The sequence below is a fragment of the Mangifera indica genome, chromosome 1 (genome assembly GCF_011075055.1).
Source record: "Mangifera indica cultivar Alphonso chromosome 1, CATAS_Mindica_2.1, whole genome shotgun sequence".
NCBI classification, from domain to species: Eukaryota; Viridiplantae; Streptophyta; class Magnoliopsida; order Sapindales; family Anacardiaceae; genus Mangifera; species Mangifera indica.
The window spans coordinates 20,133,537-20,147,111 of NC_058137.1; the positions used below are offsets into that span (position 1 = coordinate 20,133,537).

Here is a 13,575-nt window from a genome sequence, read left to right on the forward strand (position 1 = left end):
AATATCAAACCAATATTCATCAAGACCACTAAGAACGCAAAAAGAGTGTGGCACAACCAACAATAGTTTGCAAACCATTAAGAAAGATAAAAACAAAGAGAGTAGCAAAAGAAAGGATATCCAGAAATTAGAAAAGTAAGAGAATTATGGGAGAGAGCAAGCCCCTCGAAAGCCATGCATGTTGAGGGATATTTCATATTTGACAATAGCTTTATGTAATTAGTTAAAAATTATCAGAAAACTATTTTTATTTTGAATCAAATAGTATTTTGTTACATTAATATCAATACAAGTTTATAATTATATATTACATAATTTCATTATTTTCTCTGTATATGGCTCTACATGTGTTACTTGAGCCTATTCCATCTGACTGTGTTGATTGTTAGGTTGTGTCTGTTAGAGAAATTGAACTGATTGTCGAAGCGTTTGTATCTACAGGAAGAAGTGAGTTAAGAAAGAGTTGCTAAAACAAACATAAAAGTTTTTCTCCAGTTTAGGTACCAATCACTCCATTACCATTATTGAAACGAGAATCGCTAAGACATTTACCACTATTTGTGAAAGCATTATATATTTATATTGATTATCCCTCCACTATAGAAATGTATTAAAGTCTCTTGAGTCGATTTCCTCAGGTATCTTAACACAATGTTCTTCAAGATACATTTCCGACTCAAACTTTGCACTTGGTTTCGAATGTGTTCTCCTTCTATACTCCTTTAAATACGGCTAACTATATTCAAATCCAAGAGTTCTACTTTAAGAAGATCGAGAGTTTGATGATTTACCTACAAATTACAAATGCCACTAATGAACACACATTTCATATTAGAATTTAGGACATGTTAGAATATTTCAATAAAAGACTAATGATTTAATGTGTTTGATGAAGTTGATTGTGCTTGTTGTGCCTATGTCTGATGTTGTGGAGGTGCAAAAGATGGATTTTCTAATGACATAAAGTCAACATATTCATCGTATAAAATTTCTAAAATTCTTTTGATATTTTGTATCTCTTCAATGGTCTTATCTTCACCATATAAAATGGGAAATGTCATAGTAATCATGTTAAATTTTATCTTAAACTAATCATAAACCAAAATAACAAGTTAGAGACCTCTTTTTGCATACATTTAAATTATAAGAAACACAATCAATTTTAACTTATTTACCGGGGATCCATTGTATTAGCAATTGCCATAAGAATATTTGTCTCGCCCCAATACTTGTTAAATTTTGGTGACATTGCAATTACCATGTTATATATAACACGGTCATAATTCAATTCTTGTTTTTTGAGGATCTCTTTAATCCTAAACACCTACATGATATATGAAGTACTGTGACCCTAACATTAATTTTGTTATAATAACAAAAATTTCTAAAAAAAATCATAAACAACCTCCAATCTATCCCACTCTTTCCTTATTGGGCAATAATTATAGCTCGGGTTAGCAAACATATAATAAGGAAACACTTCTTTAAATTATAGTGTTGTATTCAGCATGGTGAATGTACTATTTCATAAAGTAGGACAATCTAATATTAACTTCCTTTCTTTTATTCCACATTGTTGCGCAATATTGAAAAATTTTCGTTGTCTTACCTCATTAGCTTTTAAAAAATTTCACTCTCTTGAACATTGTCTATTACTAGTTTTATTATAGCCACCCTATCCTGGACTAACAAATTCATGATATGGGATGCACCTAACATGGAATAGTTTTCCATCACACAGTAACCTCCTTTGAATTTCGAAATCTTCCTTCAATCTAACAATGCAACTATCATTCGCACTAACACTGTCCACTATGATAGTATGCATCTGCCAACAAAATTAATGAACATTGATGAAATTACATCCATTAAAATTATACATAAATTTGTTATAAATACTTCTCAAAGTTGAATCTACCATATTGTGAATTTCCCAATCCTTTAAACACTCGAAAATTGTTGATGTAATGTCAACTCCTTTCCTAGGCAAAGGTGGATGTACAAATATTTATAATTCATTTATTTAGGACCACAAATGGTCCACCCAATGTGTCGTGATATCCATATACTCAGTATTTTGAGTATTCGACTTCCAAAGATCAATAGTAATACTAATCCTTGATATCTCTTTAAAAGTTTTCTTTAATCTTCGATGTTTTGATTCATGAACCCTAAAGTAATAAGCTTTTGCTTGCTTTCTTCCAATACACTTCTACAGTGGAGGGATAATCAATATAAATACAGAATGCTTTCGTAAATAGTGACTGACATCTTGGCAATTCCCATTTTAATAGTGGCCTCCGAAAGTGCATTCAATGCTAGTAGTAGAGTGATTGACCCTTATAAATCATTCCTAGCACCAAAAGTATTAAATATGCTTATGTGAGAAGGTGATTAGTTAAGAGTGTTTTATAATATTAAGAAAAAAGATTAGGTAGTTAATAACTTACCACATATGCATACTCCTTAAACTAATTTTTCATTTAATTGTAGCTATTATATTTATTTATTTATTTATTTTTAATTTCATGAAGATGGAAGGTGAAGTTGAGGTTCTCTTGCCAAAGAAATGAGGGTGGAAAATGAAATTATATTTCTTTTTATTGATGAAGATGGATGCTAGCAATTGTAGTGGACTTTTTGGCTTTAATTACTTTTGCTTGTTTCTTGATTGATTGTTTTAAAGTTGGGATACAAACCTAAAGGTTAGCTTGCATTTAAATTTTGGCCATGTCATCTCTTTTAATGCCATGTGATTATGAGAGGCAGTATCACTTGTTTAAAATCTTTTAATGTCGTTAACTGATTCATTCTAGACATATTGTAGAGAATCATAATAGTGCTCATGTGCAAAATAGCATAATTGTTATTGAAATGTTGATGAAATCTTAATGTGAATGGTTGATATAGTCATGGGTTTTGCAATGTTCATGAGTGTCTAATGCTCAACATATAAGTTGTATAATAGGTGTTTTATGATAATTTCATAATATAGTTTTAATTTTTTTTCTTTGGTTTTTGTGGTTATATAACTCTTTTGGCATGCAATTCCTATATGTGACACTTAGAAGTTTACTATGTATTTAATTCATATGTTTCCTATTTATCACAATATGGGCATTTGGAGGGCATAGGAGATTACTCTCTCGAGGAGTTCAAGGTTTCTGAGGTTTTTGTCAACTTTGGTTATGGTTCTCATTGTAATCTTCTACATCTTACTTCTATGATAGATTTATTTGTCTTTTTGGTGAGTTTATGTAGTTTGAGAAATTGTAATCTACATTTTCCACTATTGCTTACCTTGATCAAATATGTACCCTTTGCTTTCTTGTTGATATGAAGCCGCCCAAGGATCTATCAAGCAACTTATCAAGCTCCACCATCTTAGCCAAAGCTCATGCCTCAACTCCATGTCAACCAGCCCTACACTTATCTTTGGGCCCAAACTACTCCAATGGGTGTAATATGCTCATTTGGATCCAAGCCTAATAACTAAACCCAACGTAGATGCTTGTGTGTTTAATTTGTATTGGTTTAATCTTGTACTTTATTATCATGAACTTCATTAGGCATTTTGTATTAGTTCACCTTGGGAAGGCACAAATCCAAGTCAACAAGCAAAAATAAGTATTAATGGAGGAGACATGTGGGTGGCTCAAGGTTTCCCAATTCGACAAAGACAAGGTTGTCAACTTTGGGTGGCTCATTGTCCCTTGCCACTTGGGGAAAGTCCTATAAACTAATATTTTGCCTTTTATTTGAATTCAAATGTATTAGTTTTTTTGTTTTTTGAGACTTATATAAAGGTCTAACTTCTTCATGTAATATCTAGAGAATTGGTTAATGAAAATCATGGTATTTGTTCATCGAGCAACTAGTTTCTTTTACCCTCTCTCCCTTGGCCAGAGATTGGTAGTAAATTTGCCTTTGGCCAATGATTCTCCTTTAAGTTATGAGTGTGTTTTTTATCAATTATTTGTTTTCTCCTTTATCCTTTCTCTCTTGACTGGAGTTAGGTGATGAAATCCTTTGGCCGGTGGTGTTCCTTTAAGCCTCGGGGTATTTCTTCGTCACTTATCTTCTTATATTGTCAAGTGCCCTTAATCTCTTACTTAGCTGAACTTAACTAAATGTTTCTTTGAAGATTCTAAGTCTTAACTCACCTTGAACTTAATTAATACATGCACAAAATCCACATCACTTGTAATCCTTGTGTGAAGAACTTACATTTTGAGAACTTGATGAGTAGAGGCAACCACTAATATCTTCTGGTTTTAACGGCATGAGCTGTATTATTTCTAGTGGCTGTTTTCAATTTTGAGATCTATTTGGCAATTTGATTTTTCATTAACATTGTTTATGCAAACATTTGATTTTCCATCGAGATCTATTTGACCTCATCACTTTATATTAGAACCCACTCTTTGAAGCATCTCTTATGAATGCATCTTGCAATGCATCCTTATCATGGAATATATAACTCTAAAACTCTCTTGCCTCTTCTAGAACCTGTTAAAATAGGTGTTTTAAAGACAATTATCAAGTCAATGTATTTGTAATTGTATCATTATTACATAAATAAAGTAGCAATTTCTTCATCAAATTGTTTTTAGTTTACGTAATTAGATGAATGTCTTTAAGATAGTTAAATCATAACAAGGGGATCAATGTGTGTTAATTGATCATAGGAACCCTATGCTCACATATGGTACTCATTCTAGAAACATCATAGTCTTGATATTACTTTGACTTGGGGCAGAGGTAATATGATTAAGATTATCATAATATTGAACAATTCTATTGAAATGTAGTGATAAATCTCATATGTCAAGATTGTTTGCTGATAACCTAGTATAACACATGGACATATATTGAGTAAAAGTATTTTCTGAATTGTCTGCTAAGAGGATTTCATATGGATGGGTATCCTAATAGTATCAATAGAATATATCCTCTAATAAACGGTTGTACATGTGATTCTTTGACTTGTGATCACCATATTGTTTGTGTAAGAATCAATATGGTTTGACAACATCCTAATGTAATCCTTGAGAAAATATTATTAGAACAATGGTGATTAGTTATATCGAGAGATATATAAAGACTATGATAGTTTAATAAAAGATTCATCAATCCTAAGTACATAAGTATATTTTTGTTAGGTCTTCTAACAGATGTCACCAACCCTTTAAGTATGTGGTTATAGTTAGATTGAGTCATTGCTTAGTCTAATGTAATTCGGTTGTTGATATAAATGTCAATTAATGCAAATTGAGGGTTCTCTGAGGTAGACACTAATTTTGTATCAAAACATGAAAGAAATATTGATTGATTAAATGATCGTATTGTACAACAATTGCATTGTTGACAGGTTCATGTCTATCGTTAACACTTCATCATTTGGGTGATTATGATGTATTACTAGAGACTAATCTTAGTGTGTGTATGGATGACTAACAGATCATAAAAACATCACTAATCTGTCATTACCAATATGATGAAGAGTTTATAAGTCACACACAAAAAGGGTAGATCATGATATCTAGAGGTCTTAGGTTGTACAGAGTGAATCGTGTCCATAATCTGGAATGTCAGTTTCAAGCTCCATATGATAGTTAGACTTAGTATAACTCTATCTACTTAAGGGGTCAAACTAAAATAACATAGAAATGGATGGATTAGAGTAAAATATTGGAGAGTTGGTTTTATCCAATTTGAAAGAAAAATAAATTAAATATTGAATAAGTATCAAGTCACTTGAACGATCATAAATAGAGAGTAAACATGATTCGTTATTTTAAGTTAACTTTATCCAATGATCTTATCACATATCCCAATGATCAAATCACAAATATGGTGCAATATGATATAATGTATACGAACGATTGTACATGACTAATGAGCATTCATAAGTTTCTATATAAACGAATCGTATTGTGACTTTGTTAGGAACCCAACTCTTATTCAACCAAAACACAAAATTAAAACATAAAAAACATAATAAACTAAAACTATTTCATTAACTAAAACATTACAAAGATAAACTGAACAATTCAAGGAGTTCGGGACCTCCTATTTTTAGGTTGTTCGAGACGCCGAAGACCTCTCTAAATCAACCAAAGATGGTTGCCCTCAAACCAAACCCTAATATTTTTCTTCTCTTCCCTTTTGAAATTCAAAACACATATTTATAATAAAGAGTGACCGTTGGATTGAGGACAAGTGTCTCAATCCTAACATTTCCCTTCCCTTCAAAATCATTTTGTCCTCAAGATGAGTTTTATTTTTTTTTTAGTTGTGCCCCATTTCATTCTCTTCCTTTTCTCTTTTTTTTTTTTTGGTCAGCTGTCTTTGCCTGTCTAAAGTTGTTTCCCGCCTACTGTTTTTACTTTTTAATTTTTTTTATTTACAACTGTCTTTTTTTTAATATATATTTTTTCTCTCTCCTTCATCCTTCTCCTTCATCCCTCTTTCTTCTGCCTTCTCTGCGTTTTCTTCTTTCTGCCTTCTGTAGTTTTTTTTTTTCAGACTTTTGCCGACATTCTGTTTTCCTTTTTCTGTTTCGTCTCCTTCTTCTTCTTTTTTCTTCTTGGCATTTTTCCAGCCTGTAGCCACCGACTCATTTCTCCCATTCAAGTCAGCCTCCTCCATGAATATTTTCTGACGACTTTTTACATTTTCGACCATCATTTGTCCTCCTCGCTGAATCGATGGCTCTGATACCATTTGTTAGGAACTCAACTCTTATTCAACCAAAACACAAAAAATATAGTAAACTAAAACTATTTCATTAACTAAAACATTACAAAGATAAACCGAACAATTCGAGAAGTTCGGGACCTCCCATTTTCCAACCGTTTGAGGCGTCGGAGACCTCCCTAAATCAGCCAAAGATGGCTGCCTTTAAACCAAACCATAATATTTTTCTTCTCTTCCCTTTTGAAATTTAAAACACATATTTATAATAAAGAGTGACCGTTGGATTGAGGACAAGTGTCCCAATCCTAACATTTCTCTTCCCTTCAAAATCATCTTGTCCTTAAGACGAGTTTTTTTTTTTTTTAGTTGTGCCCCATTTCATTCTCTTCCTTTTCTCTTTTTTTTTTTTTTGGCCAGCTGTCTCTGCCTGTCTAAAGTTGTTTCCCGCCCACTATTTTTACTTTTTAATTTTTTTTTCATTTACAACCGTCTTTTTTTTTCTTTAATATATATTTTTTCTCTCTCCTTCATCCCTCTTTCTTCTTTCTTCTTTCTTCTTTCTTCTTCCTTCTGCCTTCTCTGCGTTTTCTTCTTTCTGCAATATTAGGATTAGGACACTTGTCCTCAATCAAACGGTCACTCTTTATTATAAATATGTGTTTCGAATTTCAAAAGAGAAGAGAAGAAAAATATTAGGGTTTGGTTTGAGGGCAGTCATCTTTGACTGATTTATAGAGGTCTCCGACGCCTCGAACGGCCGAAAAATGGAAGGTCCCGAATTTCTCAAATTGTTCGGTTTATCTTTGTAATGTTTTAGTTAATGAAATAATTTTAGTTTACTATTTTTTTGTGTTTTAATGTTGTGTTTTGGTTGAATAAGAGTTGAGTTCCTAACAAATGGTATCAGAGTCATCGATCCAATGGGGAGGACAAATGATGGTCGAAAATGTAAAGAGTTGCCGAAAAATGTTTATGGAGGAGGCTGACTTGAATGGGAGAAATGAGTCGGTAGTTACATGCTGAAAAAATGCCAAGAAGAAAAAAGAAGAAGAAGGAGACGAAAACAGAAAAAAACAGAAAAAGGATATGAAAACAGAATGTCGGCAAAAGTCTGAAAAAAAAAAATTACAGAAGACAGAAAGAAGAAAACGCAGAGAAGGCAGAATGAAGAAGAAAGAAGAAAGAAGAAAGAAGATAGGGGGATGAAGGAGAAGAAAGAAGGATGAAGGAGAGAGAAAAAAATATATATTAAAGAAAAAAGAAGAAGACAGCTGTAAATGAAAAGAAAAATTAAAAAGTAAAAACAGTGTGCGGGAAACAGCTTTAGACAGGTAGAGACAGCTGGCTAAAAAAAAAAAAAAAGAAAAGGAAGAGAATGAAATGGGGCACAACTTAAAAAAAAAAAAAACTCGTCTTGAGGATAATATAATTTTGAAGGGAAGGGAAATGCGAGGATTGAGACACTTATCCTCAATCTAACAGTCACTCTTTATTATAAATATGTGTTTTGAATTTCAAAAGAGAAGAGAAGAAAAATATTAGGGTTTGGTTTGAGGGCAGCCATCTTTGGCTGATTTAGGGAGGTCTCCGGTGCCTCGAACAGCCGAAAAATTGGAGGTCCCGAACTCCTCGAATTGTTTGGTTTATCTTTGTAATGTTTTAGTTAATGAAATAGTTTTAGTTTACTATATTTTTTGTGTTTATATTTTGTGTTTTGGTTGAATAAGAGTTGGGTTTCTAACAGACTTTTTTAGACTTTTGTCAAATTTTTAAATACTCTCTAAAATATTACGTCCTTTAAGGATCCTAGCAGTTCCATTGTGTCCCTCTACGCCTTTAATGGATCGTGTGCCTTGTGTGGATACCTCGATGTCGTCCTACATTGGATCAAGAGCAATATGTACACACAACTTCAACATTTAAAGACGAAGGAGCCTCCAAACGAGAGTGAGTATACAAAACAACCTATAAAAGTTTTGTCATAGATTTATAATACAAAACATAACCTATAAACTGATCTACTAAATCATGGTTGAATAATGCATGTTAAAATTTTAAATTATTATTCCGTTGTGGTTGTTTTATTTTTGAGACCATGAATGACAATCAAAATTAGTTATTACATACAAAGATTTAACCTTTTTCTAACAATTATTTTCAATAGCTTTTGAAAAGAATTATCACCAGTATGGGCACCTAAAATGCCTCAAGAGTGTAACAACAGCTACTCCTTGGAATAAATAAAACAACTTCATATGGTAATAATGATTAAAGAAACTGATTCAAACCTTCCCCAAAACAAAATATATAAACTACATCTAGTTTAAAATGAACATAATACTAAAGGAAAATTTTAAGACAACTATCATCTAAAAGTGTGAACTGAGTATGGGGAGAACTTTTGTCGCATGGATGGTTGAATTTAATTATGCCAATTTCATAAACATATAATAAACTAAGGCATACGAAATCGAACTGTCTTAAATGTTAGATTTCACTGTTCTAGGACCATGTCTCAATGCAAAACAAGCTAATGTGGTGCCTAACCTATAGGATCCAATATCTTATCAGTTCCAAAGGGTGTACTCTCAAATATCAAACCCAAGAACTATAGCAAATACTCATCATCTTGTATGTGCATAACATAGTTTCAAGAACAAAAAATATCAATTTATCTAAATAATAAAACCTGTCACAGATTGAATATGAGTAATTGGCACTCCAACTCAACGAATCTTGGTCAAGTAAAATCATCCTTATTTTGAAATATTAACATACAATGCAAAACTTAGTATACACCTATCAATATGTGCAGTGACAATTGAGAGTTGCATGAATGGATCCTTTAAATTAAGTTTTTCAGCAACCCTTAGGACCGGCTAATAAAAAAAGATTTCTTATGTTTAATATCCGTAAATATGAAAACGAAGATGAATTTAACTAAGGGTTTTCTTAAGTGTCTTACGGGCACTTGGTAAGTGCTGATATGAAAATTTACCAAAAAATTAAATTTTGATCAAATAATTTTCCCTACGTCAACTAAAACATAAAAATACACATTTCAACAAATACAAACATTATCTGAAAAAAATCACAATTGAAGCTGGATTTAAACCTGTATCAGGTCTCAGAGATCCTTGAACAAGACCGGCTCACCGGTAGCAGTGAAAACTGTTCTGCAATGGCTCTTACAAGAAAACGCGATTCACGGAGGACACTGTTTCATGACTTGAAGGCGAAATTTGTGGCGATAGTACTAGCACGAGACTTGAGGCACCGATTTGAAAGAGAATGGGAAACGAATTTGGGAGATTGAAGTGATGCGAAGGGGAGAAGTCTTGCAGATTATAGAGCTCCTGTAGATACTGTAGCAAAAGCTTCCGAGTTTCGATTTTTATCTAAATTTGATCGAGGAACGAGAGAAATAACCAACCAATTGGCAAGTTTTGTGTGTGGCGGGAGGAGACGATTGTGTTCATAGCCCAATTGAATTGGACACACTCAAAATTCTGCATTGGATCCAGTCCACTTAGAACGAATTGGGTTCTAGATGGCTTTCGCTTTCCGGCCCAACTTGTATCTAAAAAAAGAATTGATTTTTCTTATTTTAAAATTAAATAAATAATACTTTGATGTAAGCAAAGAGGAGAAACTGATAGCCAGCCACGTCTAATTTATCAATATTCTTCAATATTATTTTTTCATAAGTTTAGATTTAATAAAAATTAAAAATAATTTAATTTTTATATAATTTTATAGTTATTGAAACTTTTTATTTTATTTTAACTATTGTTTGTAAATAAATTGAAAAAGAGTAAGCACGTATAAATTTTAAAATTGATGAAAATAAGTGAAAGCTAAGAGTATTACTATTTTAATCAATTTTTTAATTAACCATGAAAAATACACATAAAGTAGATGAAAATTAAAAATCACTTCACCTGCTTAAGTTTCTTGTCATTAAAATGTGTGTTTGGTTTTAATAATTTTTTATTATAAAAAATAACAAATTACATAAAGATAAATTATTTAAAAGATTATTTATTATTATTATATTTAATTAAATTTGATAAAATATAATAGACATAAATAATTATTATGTTTAGTTAGAGGTAATAAAATAATACAAAGTATTATTTTATTTAACCCTTAGATATTATTACTTTTGGCCAAAGGACTATTTTTCACCCATAGTTTAATGTAAAAACAAATATATACTCACAAGATTTTAAAAACTCAAACACTTACTCATAGACCTACTTTTATTAAAGGCAAAGGTAAAATTAGTATTTTATTACTAACCTTTAAAAATTTATATAATTTTTGTCTTTTAATTTAAAAAACTAATAATTTTCCTGCATGATTAAGTTTTGAAAATTTCACTTTTCTCCCTAAGGTTTTTTTTTCCTTCTTCAATGATCAAATATTGTTTCCGTCGTTGACCGACATTCCCACCATCTTCTTCTCTTACCATTGACCTTCCTACCGTTTTTGTCCGATGAAGAGATGAAGATGATTTATTGTTTTTGTCTCTTCGGTCAGACAAAGATAAATCACCTTTGTCTAATTGACCAATTGATATCAAATAAATCTTTTAATATTGATCCATCTAGTTTTAGATCATTCTCTAGCCATAAACACAACAAAGATGGTAGGAAGGAACATGTTCATCGATTGATGAATATGGATGGTTCATCACGTTCATGGCTAGAAACGATGGCTGCATCATCATTCGGGATGCAAGAGGGAGCACCGATAGATAGGAGGTTAGTCGAAGAATGTTGCTAGAGAATGAAGGCAAAAAATGAAACCCTCGAGGGGAAAAGTAGCTTTCAAACTTTTGGATGAAGGGAATTGTTAGTTTTTTAAACTATGAGGAGAAAATGAGATAAAATTTTAGTTTTTTTTTAGTATTATTGGTTAAATAACAATTTTACTCTTATAATTAGTAACAAGTTTTAATATAAATTACATAACGGGTGGATGTATTGGTTTTTGAAACCTATGGTATGTTTTTGTCTTCCTGTTCAATCTTAGGTGAAAAATATTCCTTTGACTCTTATTTTAAAATATTATTTATGTTATTTATTATATTAATTAAAAAAATGTTATTTTTATCTTTAAAAAATTAATAAATAATGATATAATTATAATAAAATCAAAATTATCTTATTAACATTTTAATATTTAATGTGAATGTTGTAATATGATTATTTTTATATTATTGTTGATAAAAAATAGATTATCAGAAATAATCTTTAAATCTTAGTACAAACACTCTCAAAATATGTAATATTAGACTGAATTTTAAAATGAGTAGTGTTATGTACAAAATTTTTATATATAATTTTATATATAAACAATAATATATTATTATATGATTAAAAAATTAAAAATTATAAATAAAATAATATTAAATTATATAATAATATATAATTATTTGTATATAAAATATCCTAATGATATTATTGTTTTAAAATAGGGAAAAAGACTATTTCCCACCCAAGTTTTAGTCTTATCTCAAAAATATATCCATTCCTAATGAAAAACTCAAATATCTATCCAAAATTTAATCTGTTTGGACCTACTTATATATTTTCTATTATGGTTAAGGGATAAATTTTTCAGTTTATCAATAATATTAAATAATTAAAATTTTATCTTATTTCCCCCCATTTAATTTAAAAAACTAACATTTGTCCACTGAATTAAGTTTTAAAAAATTTACTTTTCCCCTCTAAAATGCAACCACTTTCTCCGGCAACGACGTAGAAGTTTTCTTCCAAAGGTCGACCATCTCTAGACGACGATCGTCGTCTAAGAAGGAAAACCGTCGTCTAGATCTGGATGACGAGCCTCTCCAGATTTGGACGACGAGGAGTCATCTATTTTAGAAGATGTTTCGTCATCTAGAGAATGGAAGACGCTTCGTCTTCCAGTGAAGGTGAACGAGCATTGTCCAGATCTAGACGACGCTCTTCACTCTCCCTCCAGCCACGTCGTTACCGGTGGCGGGAGGAAAGTGAAAAAAAATTAAGGATTTAGGGGGGTGAAAGTCACTTTTCAAAGTTCAGGGATGGGGATAAAAGTTAATTTTTAAAATCGGAGATAGAAAATACAATAAAATTATATAACTTAAATATAAACAGTAAAATGATTGTTTTACCCCTATATTTAACAGAATACTTAACAGTGGTTTAGAGATGGATGGGTGTTTGAGTGTTTTTATTAAGTGAATATACTTTTAAAATAAGGCTAAAACTTAGGTGGGAAATAATCCTTTTTCCTTTAAAATATCTATTAGGGTCTCTTGGCTTCAGGTAGTCTTAAATCTTAACGAGTTATGGGTGTGCCGTGCCCTCAAAATAAAATGAAGTGAAATAGAGTAAGCATAGGTAGTGTTGACCGTGACCTACAAGTAAGTGAAGTTATATTGAAAAGACAGTTTGAAAAAGAAGTAGGCAAAAGGGTTTCCGGTCCCTCAACGAAAGGACTGAAGCAACATGCTTGTTGCTGTTGTTGATGGAGACCCATAATTTGGCTTCTTCTTCTTAACCCCATTTCCTTTTATCGTTTTTGTGTTTCCTTCCAGGCCACAACACAACAGCAACTCCAATTATTTCCTGTTTTGAAACGGGAAGCCTTCAAAACTAAGACTAATACGTGATGATATATGGAAGAAGGTACAAAGGGAATTCAATTTTGAATGGTAATATTAATGGAGTATTATACATGTGCTGTTCATTTATGTACATCACGTGATGTATTTATTATGATGCATATATACCATCAATGAAGTGAACTTCCAACCCAAGTCTTATCCCCAACACCAAGTTTTGATTAAGCAATTGAAAATGAAGTCAATAGAATTAAAAG

General features: G+C 31.4%; 1 long non-coding RNA gene across 1 annotated transcript; it reads right to left on the reverse strand.

Annotated features, from left to right (window-relative positions):
• Positions 1–230: 230 nt before the first annotated feature.
• LOC123209031 lies at positions 231–10,150 on the reverse strand. Its single transcript, XR_006500924.1, has 2 exons — positions 9,815–10,150; positions 231–435 (listed from the first exon to the last, which is right to left on the reverse strand). It is a non-coding gene; the product is annotated as an uncharacterized LOC123209031 (long non-coding RNA).
• Positions 10,151–13,575: the final 3,425 nt, after the last annotated feature.